At 35.0% G+C, this 23,021-nt stretch overlaps 1 protein-coding gene across 4 annotated transcripts in view; it reads right to left on the bottom strand.

Moving 5' to 3' along the window:
* The window catches only part of LRBA (LPS responsive beige-like anchor protein), a 742,782-nt gene that overhangs the window by 428,911 nt on the left and 290,850 nt on the right, over nt 1-23,021 (bottom strand). The gene's annotated exons all lie outside the window — the stretch shown is intronic.

Raw genomic sequence — 23,021 nt, forward strand, 5'->3', positions numbered from 1 at the left:
TAGCTATCCAAGGAAAACAACTAAAACTGCTGGATTAAATTTGTGTTTTAATCTTTTTAAGGTACTGGAGAGTTTACAAGGCAGCCACGATATAAGGAGCTAAGATCCCAGAGAAGAGAGCACACAGATGACATTCGGCATTACTTTTTTCATTGAACCATTTACTTTTCACCGGTGGAAATAGAGAAGCTAAACAGAGATAGTTTTACAGTGCTAGGGAGACAAAAATTGAATGTTATAAGCTGTCAAGGTGGAGGAATCCTAGATTACCCAGGCTTACAAAAGGAACCCAAGTATACCCTAGGAAACAGTACAGACCAGTCCTCAAAGACACTAAAACAGACTCTCAAACAACATTATAGTGATTTGTACTTAGATTATGAAGGAGCCAAAAAGCTAAACAAAAATTTCAAAATCTCATAAGGTAAGGAGAAAAGAAACAGACATACCAACACAGGAGAACTATAATCCAGGCAAACTGGAAATAGGGCAAAATCTCACAAAGATTTAAAAAAAACTCCAGCCTTGAATCACCTCAGTCCTAAATTAACATAATCAGCACCTAGACTACCTGGTAATCAGAAATCAAAAGGAAATCCCTAGAGGAAGATCTCATCACCTAGAGACTTACATTTACCCCTGTAATTTTAAATATAATTTCCAACAGTCAATCACCAAATAACAGGAATAAAAAGAGACAACAATAAAGGAATGAAAACCAAATAGAAGACAACTCAGACAATCAAGATAGTAAAGTTTCATATCTGAACATTGAAACCCTGTAGTTATGGTTCAGGACAACAGATTCTAAGAAAAAGAATTCCGAGATTGGAAACTGTTAAACCACTGAACAAAACAAATATGAAATTAAGAATAGATTTACCAGCTTATTAAACTCAAATAAAGAAGTACTTAACTGAAGAATAGGTCAATGACAAATAAACAGAACCATGGTAAGAAAAATGATGAAAACCTGACCAAATAAGTAACAGACATATGGAACATGGTAAAAAGGTCTAACAGGAGTGTATCTAGAGTAAGGAAAAAAGACAAATAATTCAAAAAGAGCAATATTTGAAGAGATAATGGGAAGTATCTTTGAAAATTGAGGGGAAAAGCCATTGAACCATATGTTGAAGTGCTACAAACTCCAAGCAGGATCAAAGAATACCATACCTAGTCATGTCATAATAAAACTGTCAAAGGAAAAAAATCTTAGCCAGAGGGAGGGAGAAAGTGGAAGAGGTGAGGGCACTTACAACCCTTCAAAAGAGCAAGAATAAGACTGATGGAAGCCAAGTAAGAATGCAATGACCTCTATCAAGTGCTAAACAAAAAGAGCAGCTAATTAAGAATTTTATGCCCCAAAAACATCTTTTAAAAATAAAAGTGAAAGTATCCAAAATATACCACTGTGAAGAGTCTTTTTTCTGAACTCCCCTTATCTGCCTAGAAGCACAGTCTCCCAAAACAATTCATCTGTTGCAAGTCCTCTCCACTGAAGTTTCACAATCAGGAAAGAATGACTCCTATTACGTAGAGACTTAGAAGTCAGCACCTGGATAGGAAATTGTCTAAAGGGACACTGTCACAAAAGCATCTTATCTCCCATCTATTCTCCTAAGGGTCCCATTTATCTTTCCTTAAAGTCATTTGTTTTCCCTTAAATGCCCTCACATAATAAGATGGGATAAAGCCTCAAAATTTAACCTCTTTCTTGAGTCACATTTTTCTATGAATTCTCTTAAACATCCATGAAATTTTTTTTTTTAAAGATTTTATTTATTCATTTGACAGAGAGAGACACAGCGAGAGAGGGAACACAAGCAGGGGGAGTGCGAGAGGGAGAACCAGACTCCCTTCTGAGCAGGGAGCTCCATGCAGGGCTCGATCCCCAAGACCCTGAGATCATGACCTGAGTCGAAGGCAGATGCTTAACGATTGAGCCACCCAGCCCACCCCAAACATCCATGAATTTTTAAAAATGTCTTTTCTCTTGCCAGTCTGTCTTTTGTCAATTTGATTCATTGGCCCCCAAAGAAAGAAAATAAGAGGAGAGAGGAAAAATTTTTCCTCTCAGGCAAAAGCAAAGTAAGCACATTTAATGACAAACAAAACAGAGAAATTGTCAATAGACAACCCACATTAAAGGGAGTTTTTCAGGGGTGCCTGGGTGGCTCAGTCGGTTAAACATCTGCCTTCAGCTCAGGTCATGATCCCAGGATCCTGGGATCAAGCCCCGCATTGGGCTCCCTGCTCAGCAGGGAGTCCGCCTCCCCCTCTACTCCTCCCTCCTGCTCATGATCTCTCTCTCTCACTCTCTCTCAAATTATTTTTTTAAAAAGGGAAGTTTTTCAGACAAGGAAAATAATATCAGATTGATTTAACACAAGGAGGTAGAAAACAAAAGAAAAAGTCAACATGGGTAATCTAAAAGAATACTGAATGTTTGTAACAATAACGACTTCTAAAATTCAAAAATATCATAATGTTAAAATATATAATAGCAATCAAAGCAAGAGAAATTAAAAGAAATTAGTGTTGTAATGTTCTTTCACGTCCATGAACTGGTGAAAGAACCAATTTGTTTAAGATGTTATCAACTCTAATATTCATGTTTCAATCCCTAGGCAACCACAAAAGGTATCTAAAATAATGTATAACCACCAGTAGAAAAAAAAACAACTGAATAACAAAAATCACTTAGCTTAAATGAAAGAAAAAAAAAGAAACACACAAAACATGGAACAACTAAAAAGGAGGTAGATAGTAAGTTAAGTTTTAACCTAAATACATCAGGAATATATAGAAAGCAAACAAATTTAATGATACAATTACTGTCAGGTACTTTTTTTTTTAAGTATGTGCTGTTTAAACATAACACAGTTTCAATATAAGGTTGCACAAATGTTGAAAGTCCTTTTTCAAAAAGATAAACAATTTAAAAAATAGTGAAAGAAGATTAATGTACCTTTATTAATGTAAGAAAAAGTTGTCTTTAAGAAACAAAATTAGAGATAAAGAAATAAATACTTCGAATGATAAGGTGAATGAGTCAGAAAGACAGAAATTCAGAATTTTGAGACTCTACATTTTTATGTTCCTAAGAATATGACTTACAACTAGGTGTAGAAGATATAAAGCTATAGCACATTTTAACAGTGTGATTACAAACCTGATAAAATGGACACATATATCACATTACACCCACTAAGTGAAGAATAAATATGCTTATCATGAAAACATGGATCATATACAAAATGGGAAAAATGTGGGGTCATAAAGAAATCTGTAATAAATTTCAAAGGAAGAAATCATACTCAGTACATTCTCTGACACAGCAGAACTACATTAGAAAAAAAATCAAACATTCTGCACAAAGAAACTCTAGGATGGCCTCCAATTTTCCAAACTTCTGGTATCCTCAGCCTTACATAATCCTCTCCCTGAAATTGTGGATAGGAGCTATGGCATGCCTCTAAGCAATAAAACATGGCAAAATTGAAGAAATCATTTCCATTATTACATTAAGTAAGATCCAAACTTCCATCTTACTAGCAGTCTCCCTCTATTCAATCTCCACCCTGATGGATTAGCTAAAGAAAGCTGGCATGTTATGAACTGCCCTGTGGAGAAGTCCACGTGGTAAGAAGCAGAGTACAGCCTTCAGACAAACACCAGGAAGGAACTGAGACTCAATCCCATCAACTCACAAAAAATTAAATCCTACCAACAACCAGATGAACTTGGAAGCAAATACTTCCTCAGTCAAACATCAAATGACTCACAAACACCTTACCTACAGCCTTATAAGAGAACCTGAAGCAGAGGGGCCAGACAAGCCATGCCCAGAATCCTAACCAACAGAGACTATGAGATAATAAATGCATGTTTCTTTAAGGCCAGATTTTGGTAATATTGTTGACACAGTAATAACACTTGTGCCCACCAATATTTGAAAATTATGAAGACACCTCTATGTAAGAAAAGAAACATGATAATGGAAATTAGAAAACACTTTGAACTAAAAGATTATGAAAACAACAAACTAAAATGTGGGATTCTGCTAAATCTATGCCTGGAGAGAAATTTATACACTGAATAAAGAAAGAAGAAACTCTGAAAACAAATTACCTAAGTATTCAACTGAAGAAATGAGAAATAGATCACAGAAAACTCAATATATTGAAAATAAAAAAAGCAAAGTAGAAATTAATTATGAAATAAAAATGCACTTTAGAAAATCAATAAACTGGTTCTTTCAAAAAACTAATAAAATCCAAAAGAATATGTAAACAATTAAAATTAATAATTGAATTTAGAAAGATCACTAGATTCAAGTGATCTAGATCACTACAAGTGGTATGCAAAATATAGAAAAATCTACTACACTCTACTTAATAGTTACCCAAAAAGTGGAAATAATTTTAAGTACTCCTTTGAAAAGCATTAAAGATCATCAAAATATGTAGGAACTAACCAAATGTCCAGAATTCTATATATAAACAAAAAGAATGCTGAGAGAAGTTAAAGAACACTTAAAGAAATTAAAGAAGGATCGTACCATGTTCATGAAAGTGACAGTGAAAGGCTCAATCAATTCTCCACAAAGTGATGTATAGCTATAACAAATCCCATTCAAAATTCTAGCAGATCTCTCTACGGAATTTGATAAGTTTATTCTAACAGTTATATGAAAATGGAAAGAACAAAGAATAGCTGAGACATTCTTAAAGAGGAGGAGGAAAGAGGAGGAATAACAACAATCATAATCTTAACAGAGGACTAATACCACCAAATATTAGGACTCATTATAATGATATATTAATCAAAACAGTATAGTACTGGGGCAAACACAGATGAAAAGACCAATGAATCAGAAGAGAACATCCAGAAACAGACTCACACATATATGCTCACCAGATTTAAAATAAAGGTACTTTTCCAGTAAGGAGGAAGAAGATGGGATTTTTCAATAACTGGTCCTAGATCAATCAGTCATATGAACAAAGTTAACCTTGACTTCTATCTCAAACTATAACAAACAAATCAATTCCAAATGGATCATAGACAAGACCTAAACACTTCTAGAAGCTTTCATAAGATCACATACAATAGTATCTTTAATGACTTAAAGGTTTCTTGAAAAAAAAAAAAACACAACATAATGAAAAATATTGATAAACTGAGCTTCTTTAAAATTAAAGATCTGTGCTTATGAAAGCCACCATGAAGAGAATTAAAAAAAAAAAACTTTCAGAAGGGAGAATACATTCAGAATACTTACAGTCAACAAGGAACTTATAGCTTAAATATATAAGAAATTCTTACAAATAAAGACAATAATCATAATTTTTAAAAATGAGCAAAGTACACGAGTAAGCACTTCACAGAAGAAGACAAATAAACCCATGAAAAGGTTTTCAAGATTACTGGTCACCAGGGAAATACAAATAAAACCATAAGCTATACTACATCCCACCAGAATTACTATATTAAAAAAAGGGGGGGGTACTGTCAAATTTTGGCAAGGATAAGAAGCAACAGGGACTCTCATAATCACAAAATATGTGAAAAAAGGGTTTATAGCAACTTTACTTATAATAGCCAAGACTAGCAACTACTCAAGTGCCCACTAAGAGTAAAAAATGGATTTTTAAAATAGTAGAATATTCATATAATAAAATACTAAACAGTACCAAAAGAACCAACTAACGTTATACATAACAAAATTAATTTCACTAACAATGTTGGGCAAAAGTACAAAAGAATATATACTATATGAATCACCTTGTATAAAAAGATTTTTTTAAACTCCTCTATGGTATTAGAAGGCAAGAGTTAAAGAGATGGTTTACCTTTGGTGCTACTTAAGACCTCTCCATGTAATGACTCATATCATTTAATAATGATAACAGAGTTCTAAATTTTCCAGCAAAATACCTTGGATATATGAACAACTGTCCCATTTTGATGAATACTTCCACAACACCATTTACCTACAATGAATACTAATAAAATGCTTCATTTCATATAAATGCAATGCTTCTGGAACAAGTTTGCTATGCATAGGCCTTCTAAACTTCTTTCTTTATAAGGAATTGGAAAGAAAGGTTGGGCAGGATTAGGATTTTTTTTTAATCTAATAGCCTAAGTACTAAATTGCAACTAGACAATGCCTACCTACAAAACTTAGACCCAACAACAGTTATCAACAACAGCATGTGTACAGATAACAGGAACCCATTCTCATTTCATGGGGTACTTGTGTTTGTAGCAATATTTTTTTTTTTAAGATTTTATTTATTTGAGAGAGAGAGAATGAGAGATAGCACGAGAGGGAAGACGGTCAGAGGGAGAAACAGACTCCCCGCTGAGCAGGGAGCCCGATGCAGGACTCGATCCCAGGACCCCAGGATCATGACCTGAGCCGAAGGCAGTCGCTTAACCAACTGAGCCACCCAGGCGCCCCTGTAGCAATATTTTAATCAAAATGTCAATAAAATATGCATAGACTTTGATACAAAGCAATCATTACACACCTCCTAAGTTACCATATGAACATGTTCCCACAAGTACAGAAATACAACTATGTGTACAAGGAATTTCACTAAACAGTTTATAAAAGTGACAAACTAAAAGAACGAAAATAGGCAAACCTATAATGAGATAGATTCTCCTGAGTTGACAACAAAAGGATTACTACAATATATTGTTAAGTGAGAAAGGAAAATTAAAAGAATATTATGTACAATAGGAATTTGGGAAAAGTATGAAAGAAAATACACCAAACTGCCATTTACCTAGAATGAGGTCAGCAAAATAGGGCCTGTGGGCCAAATCTGGCCTGCCAGTGGTTTTTGTTAATAAAGTTTTATTGGAACAAAGCCATGCCCATTTGTTTATTATCTACAGCTATTCTAACATCATAACTGCAACAAGTTGAGTAGCAGTGACAGACTGTATGTCCTGCAAAGTCTAAAATATTTACTATCTGGCCCTTTCCAAAGCACTATGCCAGCTTCTGCTCTAGAAAGTAGGGCTGTATGCTTTCCCCCTTGTATTTCTCTATTCTTTGAAGTTTTACGATAAGGAATAACTAAAAGAAAAACAGAAGATCTTTAAAGAAAATAGAATGGCTTTCTGCTCTCCACTTCTTCCATACCTCTATTTGGTTGTTGCTTTGTTTTGTTGAGAGAGAAAGAGAGCACATGTTCATGAGTGGGGGGAGAGGCAGAAGCAGAGGGAGGAGGAGAGGGAGAGAGAGAATCTTAAGTAGACTCCATGCCTACCACAGAGCCTGGCTCAGGGCTTGCTCTCACGACCATGAGATCATGACCTAAGCCAAAACCAAGAACTGAGCCACCAGGGCGACCCTCCATATCTCTATTAAGTTCATATACACTATTTATAATTTGATTCCAAATCTGTCAGACTTTATCCACTATCCCAAAACTGTAACCCAGCCACTTTAGAAGTTAATGCATTGTCTTAAGATTTTGGGGTAAGATCATTAGGGTATTTCTCAAATGCTATTAAACAGTACCATTCAGACATTACAGATAAAAAACAATCCCTAGTGCAAGTTTAAAATCAGCTAATGAATAACTTCCTATGACTCTACAGATCGAGAAAGCAAGGGTTTTCGTGAGTATAAACATGAAATACTGGTTTGTGCTTCTTAGTTTCTCTCTAGAGACCAAAAACCACATCATGAATTAACATCAATATATTGCCTCACAGCACTCAAACATTAATTGGATTGATTAGTCAAGGACACACCACCCTCCCAGTCCCGAACCAAGCAACCTCAAAGTTATTCTCATCTCCTCCCTCTTCCCTACCACCTTCCTACAGACTCCTCATGAATCAGCAAACACTGTCAGTTTTTCTCTGTAGTATTTCCAGATTTAATTTATGCTCTGTATTTCACAGCTGATGTCCTAAAAATCAAGCCTTAATCATTTCATCTACACTATAAATGAACATGTCTTCTGACCCTTTAACATGTTTGTACATAATTCCCTCTGTCTTTTGAATCACTATCAAATATCTGTGCAACATCTACTTTGCTATAAAGACTAAGCTAAGCACTGGAGACAAGTTTTTCTTGTATTTTAGTTGGGGAGAAGAGAATACTCTGTTTCTTTCCAGCTTTAAACTTATAAATGTATGACAGACAAACTCCAAGGTAACTTCCAACGAGTCAAGGTCTTCTATCCCATCCTACTGAATTTAATCTGGGCAAAATCTGGGACATGCTTCTAGGAAACAGACAATAGCAAAGATGATGGGATAGTCATTCCTTAAAAAGTTACTTTACACAGCAAAGGTAAAGGGACAGTCATTCCTGTGACATGTTACATTAGAACGCTCTGCTTTAGCAGACCAGAGAAATTCTCCAGCCATCCTTGAAAACCATGTTGTGAGAGGACCATATGACAAAGTGCTACAGGCAGCCTTTAGGAGCTGAGATTGGATGCTAGTGACAGCAAGCAAGAAAATTGGGACCTCAGTCTTACAAGTGAAAGAAACAAAATTATGTCAAAAACAATGTGAGATTGGAAGAGGAATCCAAGTTCCAGAGAGGAACACAGCTTGGCCAACACTTTTACGATGTGGGGAATTCTAAGTAGAGTATCCAGTTGAGCTGTACCCAAACACCTGACACACACAAATTATAAGACAGGAAATATATGTTGGTTTAAACTTCAGGGGCACCCAGATGGTGCAGTTGGTTAAGCGTCTGACTCTTGGTTCTAGCTCAGGTTGTGATCTCTGGGTCGTGATCTCACAGCAGTGAGATGGAGCCCTGTGTTCAGCAAGGAGTCCATCTGAGTTTCTTTCTCCCTCTCCCTCTGCCCCTCCCCCACCCAACCCCACACCATTGCTCTCTCTCAAATAAATATTATAAATAAATAAATAATAAACTGCAATGTTTGTGGTAATTTGTTAGGCAGCAAGAGATAATAAAATAATTACTACATAGGAACACATATGCTATCATAGTTCAGTAGAAGCAAAAATGATTATGTACTCCTCAAAATTTACCAAAAAAAAAAAAAAAAAGACCACCGATGGAGGGGCACCTGGGTAGCTCAGTTGGTTAAGCATCTGCCTTTGGCTCACCCCACATCGGGCTCCCTGTTCAACAAGGGAGCTTCTCCCCCTGCCTGCAGCTCCCCCTGCTTGTGTTCTCTCTCGCTCACTCTCTCAAACAAATAACTAAAATCTTAAAAAAAAAAGCAAAAAAAGCTGTCTCTGTAACACTTTCTAGTGTCCCTCAGGCACTCAACATCATGGCTACAATTATTACAATAGCCACCAAACTTCTTTCCATTAGTCTTATTACTCTAGCCAATGCTTCACCAAAGTTATTTTTCCAAAATGAAAACCTGATCATTACAGTACACTTTTTAGTTTTAACTACCTTCCCATGATCTACAAGAGAGACCTAACATCTTTGCATGGCTTAGAAACCAGGCTCCCTTCTGCTACTCCTTTATACTCTAAGACTGCTTTCTCAAACATTACACCCTGTATTTTACACCTTTTTGCATCTGTTCCTACTATTCTCCCAGCCAGGAATGACCTCATTTCTTATTCCATCTTGCCTATCTTACTAATCTTCAAAGCAAAACTCAAAAGTCAACTACATAAAACCTTTCCTGATCCTACATCTGTTTTCCCTCCACAGAATTAATCCTCTACCAAGGTGTGCATGCCTCTGTTGTGGTACTTATTACATCGTATCATTCTGTATGAAACCATTTCAATTATATTATATTCCAGATTCCACCAACCCTATATAATTTATCCTTATATCCTCAGGGCATAGGTGGTTTCCAGCAGTGTTTGTCGGGAAAATAAATTCTTTGCATACTCACTGATGCCAGGCAATTCTAGGCTATTAAATGTGAGGAATACAGAGATGCATAAAACTGTCCACAAGGAGTTTACCATCTCACACAGGAAGGTAGGACTACATGCAAATAGTAAGGTAATGTGATAAGTACCTTAAGGTTCTTAAAACATTTTCTTCTATCTTCTTCAACATGATATAGCAGTTTCCTGGTTTTCCATCTACTTACTAGCTGCTTCTTCACTTTTTCCTTTCCTGTCTCCTTCTCTGTACCTCTAAATTTTGTTGTGTCCCACAGCTCAGTTCTGTGCCCTTTCCTCTATCCAAATTATCTCATCCATCTTGTGACCCTTCAATCTCACCTACAGGCTGATTTCTGTATCTCTAACCCTGCTCTCTTGGTTCCCTGTATTTTCAACTCATATAACCAACTGTCCAACGGAAATCTTCACATGAATACCCAACGGGCATTTCAAATTTAACATTTCCAAAATGGAACTCTTGATTCTACCTACCCATTCTCAATAAAACCTCTTTCCCTATCTCTACCTCATTTTTTTCCACTTCAATAAATAGCACCTAAGTCCACTTAAATAAGCACTAGGATTAAAAAAAATGTTAGAAAAGGGAGCCTGGGTGGTTCAGTTGGTTGAGCGACTGCCTTCGGCTCAGGTCATGATCCCGGAGTCCTGGAATCGAGTGCCACATCGGGCTCCTGGCTGGGCAGGGAGCCTGCTTCTCCCTCTGACCTTCTCCCCTATCATGCTGTCTCTCTCTCTCTCTTTCTCTCAAATAAATAAATAAATAAAATCTTAAAAAAAATGTTAGAAAGGATATGGAGAAATTGAAACTCTTATGCACTGTTGGTGGGAATGTGAAATTGTGCCCCGACTAAGGTAAGCAGTATGGTAATTCCTCAAAAAAATTAAAATACGATCATATATGGATCATGCGATACAGCAATTCCACTTCTTGGTTTAGAGTCACAAGAACTGAAAACAGCATCTAGCAGCATTACTCACAAAAACCAAAAGGTAGAAGCAATCTAGTGTCCACCAATGGATGAATGAATAATAAAATGTGGTATGTGCGTACAATGAAATAAAAGAAAATTCTGACATGGGCCACAACATGGATGAATCTCGAAAACATTATGCTAAGTAAATAAAGCCAGACACCAAAGGACAAATGCTGTATGATTCCACTCATACAAGGTACCTAGAGTAGTCAAATTCATGGAGACTGAAAGTACAATGGTGTTTTCCAGGGGCTGGTGGGGAGGGAGGAATGGAGAAGTTACTTAATGGGTGTAGAGTTTCAATTCTGCAAGATAAAATGAGTTCTGGAGATGGATGGTAAAGACAGTTGCAGAACAACGTGAATATACTTAATGCCACTGTACCGTACACTTTAATCTATGTTAAAAATAAATTAAAATTAGAAAACACTTACATTTAATGTCACCATCAAAAAACAAAACCAAAAACAAAAAGTCATATTATGCCACTCCTCTCCTTAAAACTCTGTAATATATATATATTTTTAAAGATTTTATTTATTTATTTGACAGAGAGAGACACAGCGAGAGAGGGAACACAAGCAGGGGGAGTGGGAGAGGGAGAAGCAGGCTTCCCACTGAGCAGGGAGCCCGATGCGGGTCTTGATCCCAGGACCCTGGGATCATGACCTGAGCCAAAGGCAGGTGTTTAACCGTCTGAGCCACCCAGGCGCCCCTCTGCAATATATTCTTACTAAGTAAGAGTAAATCCAAATTTCTTATCCCAGCTTACAGGGCCCTAAATGTGATCTGAAACCTCAACATTTCTAACATTTCTAAACCCCTTCCTTACTCCTTTTGTTTGAGCCACTCCAGCCTTTTGTTTCAATAATAAACAAACATCATTCCCTCCTCAAGGCCTTTGTTTTGCTATTTCCTCACCTTAAAATGTTGTGACCTAAATCTCAAACTGACTGGCTACTTTTCTTCATTCAAATCAAGTGTCACTTCACAAATCTTCTCTAAACACTCAATATATTGGACTCCCTAAAAAACTTTCCCCTCTTCACTCTCATAACATAATCCTGCTTTGTTTCCCTCTAAGCATTTATTACTATCTGAATTATTTGTTCACTAACTTGTTTATTATTTATCCTCTCCTCCATGACAGTTGAATCTTGTTCACAGCTTTATTTTCAGACTCCACAAGAGTGTCTGGCACATAGGATACAATCAATAAATAGGTACTAAACAAATGCTAGAAAATGAATGCCAAAACCACCCCCAAACCTATTTTTTGTCCTTTCTTTACATACAAATTCTCAATTTCCATTAAGATACAATTCAATCCTCTTTCCCTCTAAGTAATATTCTGCAATTCTATTCTACAAAGACTTATTTTCATAAATCTTACATCTAATGTTTATTTTACATATATATATAGTATATATTTGTTTATACAGTATCAGAAAAATTCTGTTTGATTGCTATTCCTTTATTTTCACTGTCAGACCACAGCTGATTGAGAAAGCACATCATTTAATTATTCTTTTTTAATCAACCATAGCACCTGAGAGGTACTATTTAGGTAGGCTGTACATAGTCTACAGTCATTATTTGATAAATGCATAGTTTGTGGCAATGGTTTAAAGTAAATATTCTCAAGTATCTAAATTTATCTAAGCAATTCAAAGCAAAACTCTAGAGCTTTTAGGTTAGACATAAATATATCAGAATTTTAAGTTTGCAACATTTTCACTGCATCATACAGAATATTACTGTCTAACCTTAATATTATGAAATTTGACTAGGATATGTGTAAGGTATTTAATATTACTTTAAACAAGAATTATGAATTCCTTCATAATTTACAAAATGCTTTTAAATTACAGGCCTCCCATTTAGACATACAAATATGACTTTTTCTTTCATTATGAAAAAATAAAAATGACTTGACAGATTTAAGTAATAAGATATCTAAATGAATAGGGGTTTTCTTTTTGCTTTTCTAAGGGACCAATTCTTTTTCCATCTATATGCATATTTTCCTAAATATACAAATTATACAGCATTTAGCAACTGTAATTTTACCTAATAGTTGTACAAACTATTATTTCCAATAAAGATTAAAGTTTTAATTATAGTAAGCGGTCTAAAAACATTAGGTTCATTGTATAATAGATTAAATCTCTAAATGTAGAGCACAAAATGATTCACATATTTTAATATTAAGAAGAAAAACTATGTATAATTTATACCTACAGTGCAAGGAGAAAAAATGCTTGTGTCAGCCTTAGGAAACAAACAGCCCTATCAAGTGACCAACTAGAAAAGATTCACGCTAGAGGCGCAATAAATAACAGTAATGATGACAACCATCTCCCATAACTACATTACAGCCCATTGTCCACATCTGATTATACTAGTCTAGACCTTGGGTAAGCACATACACACATTTTCACCAAGAGTTTTCCAATATTACTGTTCTGTTTCCTGAGCTTTCTGTGACCCCCATTAGCAGAAACTGTCAGATTTCTCTACTAAACATCTTCACCACAAATAGGAAAGTTACCACTTTTCTGCACCCTAACAACTGCAATATGGAAGCAATGCTCCTGAACTGGCAATTCTTCTAAAATTGCGATTTCTTTAGAATTAACTACAGAGAACAGTCATAAACCAATTTCTTCCAGGGCGAAAAAAAAATGTTTCCAAAGTCTTCCTGGAGTAATATGACAACTACTAAACCTCATTCCTCAGACTGTATCTGCTTTTATTAACATAGTCCTCATTCTTAAATTGCAGAATTATTACCTAACTTTCCATGTAAATGCTTCCTTGTTCACAACTCCCCTCACACACATACATGGCATATTTAATAATTCAATATCAAAAGATCTTTAAACTGGTATCTCTTTACTCCTTTCTCAGGTACAGCTCTTAGTAACAACTTTGAGTAAGAGATGCAAAGGGTCTAACACAGAATATACAACCCTGAAGCCCTAAAAAGAACAAGCCGGTGACTAAAAAAAAAAAAAGAGTATTTTTAAACAGTTTTCAAAATTCTTTAACAGGCGTCATACATATTTAAAGAAAATCTAGATCTTCAGTTTAGAACTAGCCCAGATGGTACCCACTTCTAAAAGCCAGTATCCTTTTTATTAAGGAGAACACAATGTATCCATACATTTTACTATTGGGATGGAAATAGCAAATACTCCATAAAATTATTTCTTCCTGAAAATATAACAGAGCTCAGTAATTTAATATAAATTTCAAATTTAACATGAATATCACAGCCCAATATCCCCAACCTATTTTTCCAAATTTATTTTGAACAACCCCTCGTTGAGCATTTTAAAACAGTAACTCATGGCAGTAGAAAGGTTAGAATGGAAGCAGAAGGACCAGTGTGCAAGAATTTATTCTCAAGGAGATTATATATATATAAAGAGAGAGAGAGAGAAGATCGTTTTATGCAAAAAAAAAAAAAAAAGGCAAAACGATGAGGGAAACAGCTCTGATTACTCCCCACTTCAAATCCAGTTTAGGATTTCCCTGTTACAAAATATCTATCATCTTCTATTTTCCTATAACTGCCTTTGTCTCTTCAAGGCTAGTAGCGATTGTTTAGCATCTCATAAGAACTTACTTTTTAGATTCTACTTTGACCACCTTATTTAAAATTGCAACATCCTCTGCCCTACATTGTATCTATTCTTTCCCTCCCTGTTTTATCTTACAGCATTTACCACCCTCTGACATCATATAAACTTTTTTATTTCTTTATTGTCTACCTATGCTAATTAAAATACACTGCATGAGGGCAGGAATGTCTATTCTGTCCATTGTCAATTCCCCAGAACACAAACCAGCACATAGGTGATGTGCATAAATATTTTCCGAATGAACCGATTCCTATCTTCATTTTATTATCATTTAACTCTTCTCAATGTTTAGCTTTCTTTCTTCTCCCACCACTAATCTGTCTCCCTTTTTTCTATATTCATTTTCATTTAACACAGTGAATCCATTTATACATAAACTGCTGTAGTTTTAAAAAATGCATGCAGCTCCAAAACTTCCACACAAACATACCACCCTTGTCTGGAAGTTGCATACTTTGGCCTTGGTAAGAAAGGTTAAACAACAAATCCTACAATGCCCAACACCTAAAGCCCTGAAACCTACTGGAATTTAGCATTTTTAGGGGGTGAAAAGCACAATTTAAATGCAGCACCACTGCATTTAAGCCTGAAAAGTAACCATAGAAAACTGAGATCAAGCCGGAAAATTAAAAGTGAAAATAATTTGACCATATGATTATCTTAAGCCAAAACACATGAAGAAAAGAAGGAAAATGCTTATTGTAATTAAGGGGAGAAAATTCTAATCCTCTTTAAAAGCCATTGAATTTTCACAAAATAATAAACATTAAATTAAATGGTCTAATCTTTAAGAGGAAAGAATAGTACATACCTCTTTCTAAACAACCCACATAAACATCTATATTATTAGATCCAGGGTTAGAGTAAATAGAGATGAAATTACCTCTCAATACATCTTTGAAACAATGACTTCTGATGGGATCACTTCCAAACAAATGTTTAAAATATTTAATTGAGTTTTTCTATAAAATATATCACCTCACATATAATTTTTAAAAATTTTACCAGAGAGCATATGAGCCCTTTAAGAAACACTGCAGAGTTTCCAAGAGAAAAACTCTAATTTAGATTTCATCTTTGGGTGTTTCAGAGAAGACTACATCCTAGCCACACTGTTTACTTATGTGCAATAAATACCTCTGTCTCTTACCAAAATATAACCCAAAGGGGTCAGAGTAAAATGCATTTTACCCTCTCTCCCTCCATACCTCCCTTTTCCCTCTTCACCTTCCCTTTCATTCATTCTTCTTTTCATTTACTCCACAGGCACTGATTAAGAATCTATGACATTTAGAATGAAGGAAAATGCTGCAACTACTAAATGAATGCTCAGAAAGCAGAAGTGCAATTTAAGCAGTTGAATTTTGAAGAGACAGACAAGTGTATCAGTACTAGAAACATTATGTCTTTTATGAGGGCTATTTACATATTGGGATACAAGCCTGAATTATTGCTGTAATAAGCAGATACTATCCCCAAAGGATAATTAAGCAATGTGCCCAACAGGATGTGGGATAATCTACCCTTTATTGTGCTTTTCAAGGATGAAGAAAAAAAGAGGGTCATAGTAGCAGATTTCAGAGAAAAATCGTAGAAGGCTATGGAAGTTCTCAAAGTGTACTTTTAGGAAACTAAACCCAATATTGTGATTATAGGTCATTTTAAAACTACTCATATATTTAACAAATTATAAAATTCAAGATGAGAATACATCTTAAAATTTTTTACTATAAGAAAATGTTTAACAAATATTCTACCTTTAAACCAGGTTCTATACTACTTTTCCTCACTTTTACTAGCAAAACCTTTTAAAATTTGATCAGCCAATGAAATTGTTACCTGTTTTTTCCTTTAAAATATAAGTAAAGAGAAAAATTAAGAAATTACATAACAAGACAGACAGGAAAATTCCCTTTGCATTTTAAGCTATAAAAATTTTATTTATAGGGAATTTGCACTGGTTTTTCAGAACTTCAGAATATAAGGAACAACATGCAGATGACCAATACTTACCCAATGCATTGTTCCTCCTAACACAAGTTAAACAAGTGAAGTTATAAGACTTTGAAATGCTCAAGAGCAGCTGTCATAACTACAGCTACATCAGGAACTACATCATAACTACAGAATAACATCAGGAACTTAATTTAAAATGCCCTAAGAAATATTAGTTGAACGGATGGCAGGCAGGCAGGCTGGCAGGAAGAAAGAAAGCTACCTAACAGCTGCATCTATTTCTGCTGGCAAAATTAACACCCATATTGAGATACTAAAGTTTTAAGAAGAAATGTCAACAAAGCCAATTAAGAATAATAGGAATAAAAAGGCAAAATATGACATCTAAACTTCTTTATCTAATGAGAAGTGAGTTTCAAGATTCATTGACAAAGATTTTAATTTTAAAATTTAAGCAACAGTTCTTTGGAATCAGTGTAATTAAATACATTTTTCAACTAAAAACATTTTTAAGATGAAGGAAAAAGCAAGTAATATAAAATAAAATCAAGTACACAAATAAATCAACTAAAGCCCAGTATACATAATAATGTGACCTAACACACATGAATTTAGTATAATAACAATGAGCCTCAGATTTCATTAAGAAAGTCAAAGGCAATGGTGATAACTGACTTTCCTATTTCCTATTAATGTGGTGCCACAACACCACAGAACATTCTAAAATAAGTCTTTAATATTCTTTAAAGAATTTAAAACATTATAAAAACTTGTACCTTTAAAAAAAAAGGACTCTTTTAAACCAACTGTTTGCACATGTAAAAAGTAAACAGAGATGACAGTGATGATAATAATGATATATCATAAAAGATCCATAAACAAAATTATGATTCAAGAATAACAATGTTCTTGTTCAATAAATGTAGAAAATTAATGTTTTTAAGCTGAAATCTTGTTTTATATGTATGTGTATTTTTTTATATTCAATAAAAAAGTCAAGGAAGTATCACTTAATTATGCCAATGATTACTAATTATTTCTAAAAATAAATTTGTTTAAAATGGATTGCTGTTTACATAAAAAGTATCAATAATTGAACTCAAAACTATCAAAACAATATATTTACAAAGAAAGTACCCTATCAATTAAATAGGTAAGTGTAGAGAAACATTTCTACCAAATAACAATTACTTATGTCTGACCTAAGTTATCAATTTGCTAATGATAACCATCAAGTCCAATACACCTTATGCTGTAGTCTGTCTGTAAAGGTCTTCATGTTATTTACACTAATAAAACATTAATCAAGGACCAAATTTATAGCAGCTACACTATAAATGAGGGCAAGGTAGGTCAGACTTACATAATAAGGAAAGGAAAAAAAAAGGCTGGTCTCTGCAGTGAAAAGAAAAGCCGTTATTACTTAATCTTTCTGCCCCTGGGATTGAGTCCAGCAGATAAACACAGCAAACTACTTCACAAATATATCCATAGCTATGTAAACTCAGTAACCTCAATGTACTGAGTATTTATAAAAGGAAAACTAAACCCACTGATTGAGAAAAATAAATCTCTGAAATGTTCCTTTAAAATATATTCAATCTTCTAAATAAAGATACAATAAAAATTTCAAACACTAGTTCCACTATTTCACTAATGAATGTTAGTTTTCTTTCTACCACAATTTATTTCTGACATTCAAAGGCAAAGGCTAAGTACTTTCTATAGGTTCAGCACTGAAGTAAAGAAGACCGTTTCTAACTAGAAGAGGCTAACAAATCCAAACAGAGTCAGACAAGCACAGGTAAGAAATTTGAAAATGGTATTATAAAACCTGTGATTGTAGATGATATAAAAATGAGTAAGTTACTCAAATAACTGTATCCCAATAAGAATCAGCTATTCTGGATAAGGATATTTGAGAACAATATAAAAGAATTCATTTCTTCATAAAATATAAACATTTTCAACACAAAATATGTATTATATATATGTATGTATTTTCTTTTCTCTTGGTAAAAATCCTCAAAGAAAAATCACTTGACTATTGTAAAAATTATCTGTATAAAATGAGCTTACATTACAAATGTTAAAAAGATAGTTTACCTGAAAAATATCAATAACTGAAATCTAAACTATAAAAACAATGTACTTACAGAGATAACATGTTATCAATTAAACACAAATATTTACTGAATTTGTAAGGTACTTCTCTAAGAGCCAGAAATACAACCATAAACAAGAAATGGGGGACTGCTCTCATAGAACATACACTTTACAAAAGGACACAGACAATGAAAATAAACATGGGAGAGAAATAAGAGATATGGGGAAAAGGTTATAATAAAGGTAAAAGTAACCTGGATAATAGGTTTCAGGGAAGATGTCTCTGAGGAGGTGACATCTAAACTGGGACTTAAAGGAGAATGAACCAGCCATGTAACGATCAGGGAGTATATCTTAACAGCTATGGTAGAATAAAGAGGCCAACAAATCCTCTCCCAGAAAAACAAGTAAAGAACTAGAGAATATCAATCATTTCAGAGTTCTGAATATTGACCAAAGGCAAACACCAAATTCCACATCAATTTTATTCAAAAAAATCTGCTAAATGTTGAGTAAGAATAAATGGAATGTGTGGTGATCTTTTCAGGTACTGCCCCAACCAAATGCCATAGATGAAGTAGTTCTACAAGGATGTGGCTGCTTATAGAAACCAACAACTTCACTGACAGAGATCACTGACTTGATTTGGAGGGCAGTTCAAAAAATGCTTGCCAAGCTGAAAATAGGAAAAAAGGCTTTACCTCTCCTAGAATGAGATTACATTTGCAGTTAGGGTGAGCAGGAGACCAGAGAATCAACTAGGAACTGAAGAAGATCCTGAAAATGAACAGCCATGCCTATATATTATATGTATATTAGGGAGCCTCATAATAATTTCACACAATCCATGGCTATCAGTACGCCTATGCACACATACACTGCAGACCTGAAAAAGATCAATAGGAAGTAAAAGCTAGGACAGAGATGAAAACTACCCCAAATTTTAATGTGTTCATCAAACCAAACTCAGATCAAATAGCAATACATGGTCAAAGGTTTCAGCAAGACTTCTGACCAATCAGAACTCTAATCTGGAGAAACAGGAGTGACCCCTAAAAAGCCACACTAGAAAAAATTAAAATAGGAATTTTGGAAAAGCTAAGCAGCAACATTAATAGCACCATAAAACAAGAGAGAAATTCTGCAAATTAACCCCAAAGGAGTAACTTTTAAAGGCTAGTTCAACATTTCAAAATCAATTGTGACCCATCACCTATCAACAAGCTAAAAAGAAAATCACATCATCTTATTAATAGATGCAGAAAAGGCATATGACAAAATCCAACACCCATTGGTGGACAAAATCCAACACCCATGATAAACACTTTATAAACTAACAGAAAAAGTCAACTTGATAAAGATCTACCAAAAAAAACCCCAAAAATAAAAACAAAATACTACAGCTAACATCATACAGAATGGCGAAAAATGAGACTTTCTCACTAAGATCATTAAAAGTTAAGATTATCCCCTCTTACCACTCCTTTCAACATCATATACAAGTTCTAGCTAAAGCAGTAAGACCCAAAAAAGGAAATGAAAGACAGATTGGGAAGGACGACATAGGCATGTCTTTGTTCACAGATGACATGACTGTCTATATAGAATATCCAAGGGGGGGCACCTGGGTGGCTCAGATGGTTAAGCATCTGCCTTCGGCTCAGGTCATGATCTCAGAGTCCTGGGATCGAGTCCCGCATCAGGCTCCCTGCTCCTTGGGAGCCTGCTTCTCCTCTGCCTCTCTCTCTCTCTCTCTCTCTGTGTCTCTCATGAATAAATAAATAAAATCTTTAAAAAAAAAAAAAGAATATCCAAGGGGTTTCTGGGTGGCTGAGTCAGTTAAGTGTCTGACTCTTGGTTTTGGCTCAGATCATGATCTCATAGACCACGAGATCGAGTGCCACATCGGGATCCACACTCAGGGAGGGTTGGCCTGAAGATTTTCTCCCTCTGCTCCTCCCCTCACTCACGCACACTCTCTCTCTCTCTCTCTCTCTCTCTCTCTCAAATAAATCATCTTAAAAAAAAGAAAAGAATATCCAAAACAACAAAGTCCTGGAACTAATAAGCAATTATTTCAGGTTGCAGGATACAAGGTTAATATACAAAAGTCAATTGCTGTTTTACATGCCAAAAATGAACAAGTGGAATTTAAAAGTAAAAACACAATGCCTTTTAGATTAGCACCATAAAAAGTGAAACACTTAGGTATAAATCTAACAAAATATGTACAAAATCTATATGAGGGATGCCTGGGTGGCTTAGTCGGTTAAACGTCTGCCTTCAGCTCAGGTCACCATCCCAGGGGCCTGGGATAGAGTGCTGCATCAGGCTCCCTGCTCAGTGAGGAGCCTGCTTCTCCCTCTCCCCCTGCCTGCCGCTCCCCCTGCTTGTGCTCGCTCTCTCTCTCTCTCTCTCTCTGACAAATAAATAAAATTTTTTAAAAAGAGCTGTATGAGGAAAATGAGAAAACTTGTATGAACAAAATTAAAGAATTCAGTAAGTGGAGAAATATTCCATGTTCATAGATAGGAAAACTCAATATTGCCAAGTTGTCAGTTCATCCCCTGGTCTATAAATGCAATGCAATCCAATTCAAAATTCCAGCAAATTATTATGCAGATTATCAACAAAATGATTTTATAGTGTATATGGAAAGGCAAAAGGCCCAACACAATACTGAAAGAAAAGTTGGAGGACTGACACTACCCAACTTCAAAACCTACTAGGTACAGTAATGAAGGAAGTGTGGTGTTGGTGAAAGAACAGACAGATATATCAAGGGAAAAGAATAGAAAGCTTCTATGAGGAACCTAAAATAGTCAAACTTGCAACAGTGCCATCCTGCAAGCAATTCTATACAACAGCATCATAGATACTGGATTCGTTATTATTAATAGCATGATTCCTATTTAACCTAAATTCATGAGACTTCCAACAAAATTTTAAAATCAATCTTAATCATATTAATCTTCCATTAATCTAACTTTGTTTAGCCACAACTGGAAATCCACCAAATGTGCCCTTCATTCATGATTTCACTCAGCCACAGAAAGCCCTACACCCATCTCAGCCCTACTTCATTCGAGTACAATAGTTGTAGCATGTATCTTCCTACTAATCCATTTCCATCTACTAATAGAAATTAATAAAACCTCTCAAACACTAACAATCTGCCTAGGAGCTATCACTACACTATTTACAGAAGTCTGTGCTCTTACCCAAAATAATATTTAAAAAATCATCACCTTCTCCACCTCCAGCCAATTATGCTTAGTAACACTAACAGTGAGTAGTAATCAACCAAATTAAACATTTCTAGAAATCCTCACAGGGGCGCCTGGGTGGCTCAGTTGGTTAAGCGACTGCCTTCGGCTCAGGTCATGATCCTGGGGTCCCGGGATCGAGTCCCGCATTGGGCTCCCTGCTCAGCGGGGAGTCTGCTTCTCCCTCTGACCCTCTTCCCTCTCGTGCTCTCTCTCATTCTCTCTCTCTCTCTCTCAAATAAATAAATAAAATCTTTAAAAAAAAAAAAAGAAATCCTCACAGAACATTCTTCAAAACCATGCTATGTAGGTGTTCCGCATCCATTATTCAAAATCTAAATGATGAACAAGATATCCAAAACACAGGTGGTCTCATTGAAGCATTACTCTTCATCACAACATCACTCATCCCTGGAAACCTAGCATTAACAGTAATACCATTCCTCAAAGACTTAATTACCAAAACCACCAACACATTGTAGAATGGTGGTTACCAGGGGCTGTGGGAGGAGCAGCCCCTTTTTGCTATGAAGTTTCAAAAGCTATAAAGTTTCAGTTATGCAAGATGAATAAATCCTAGAGATCTACTTTATAGCAAAGTGCCTATAGTTAAAAATATTATATACTTAAAAACTTGCTAAGAGTAGATCTTATATTTTTTCTAATACTAACAATAATATAATAAGATAGGAAAAAAATAAGAAAATGTGACTCATAATAATTAACCAACAGTCAAAAGAATCTCTTCTCTGAGTAGGACCAGCCATTGGATTTAGCAGAAAATACTTCAAGGTAGCTATCATAAATATGTTCAAAGAATTTAAGGCACTCATACTTTGAAAATAAAAGGAGAATGTGATGAAAATGACTACACAGTAAATATAAATAATTACAACCTATTAAAGAGGCCCAATTGGAAATTTTGTTGTGTAAAAGACAATAATCAAGAAGAAAAACTCCAAGGGGACTCTGAGATGGCAGAGGGAATGAGTGAACTTGGAAACACACAATAGCATTAATAAATTCAGTGACAGAGAGAAAAAAGATTAAAAGTCGCTTAACAGTGCCTGCACGGTATCAAGAGTATCAGTGTATAATGGGAGTCCAGAAAAAGAGGCAAGATAAGCACAGGAAAAAAATAGAAATAATGACTGAAAACGTTCCAA

Source organism: Callorhinus ursinus, unplaced genomic scaffold (assembly GCF_003265705.2).
Source record: "Callorhinus ursinus isolate GAN/ISIS: 27379988/994484 unplaced genomic scaffold, GSC_fseal_2.0 scaffold4, whole genome shotgun sequence".
NCBI lineage: Eukaryota > Metazoa > Chordata > Mammalia > Carnivora > Otariidae > Callorhinus > Callorhinus ursinus.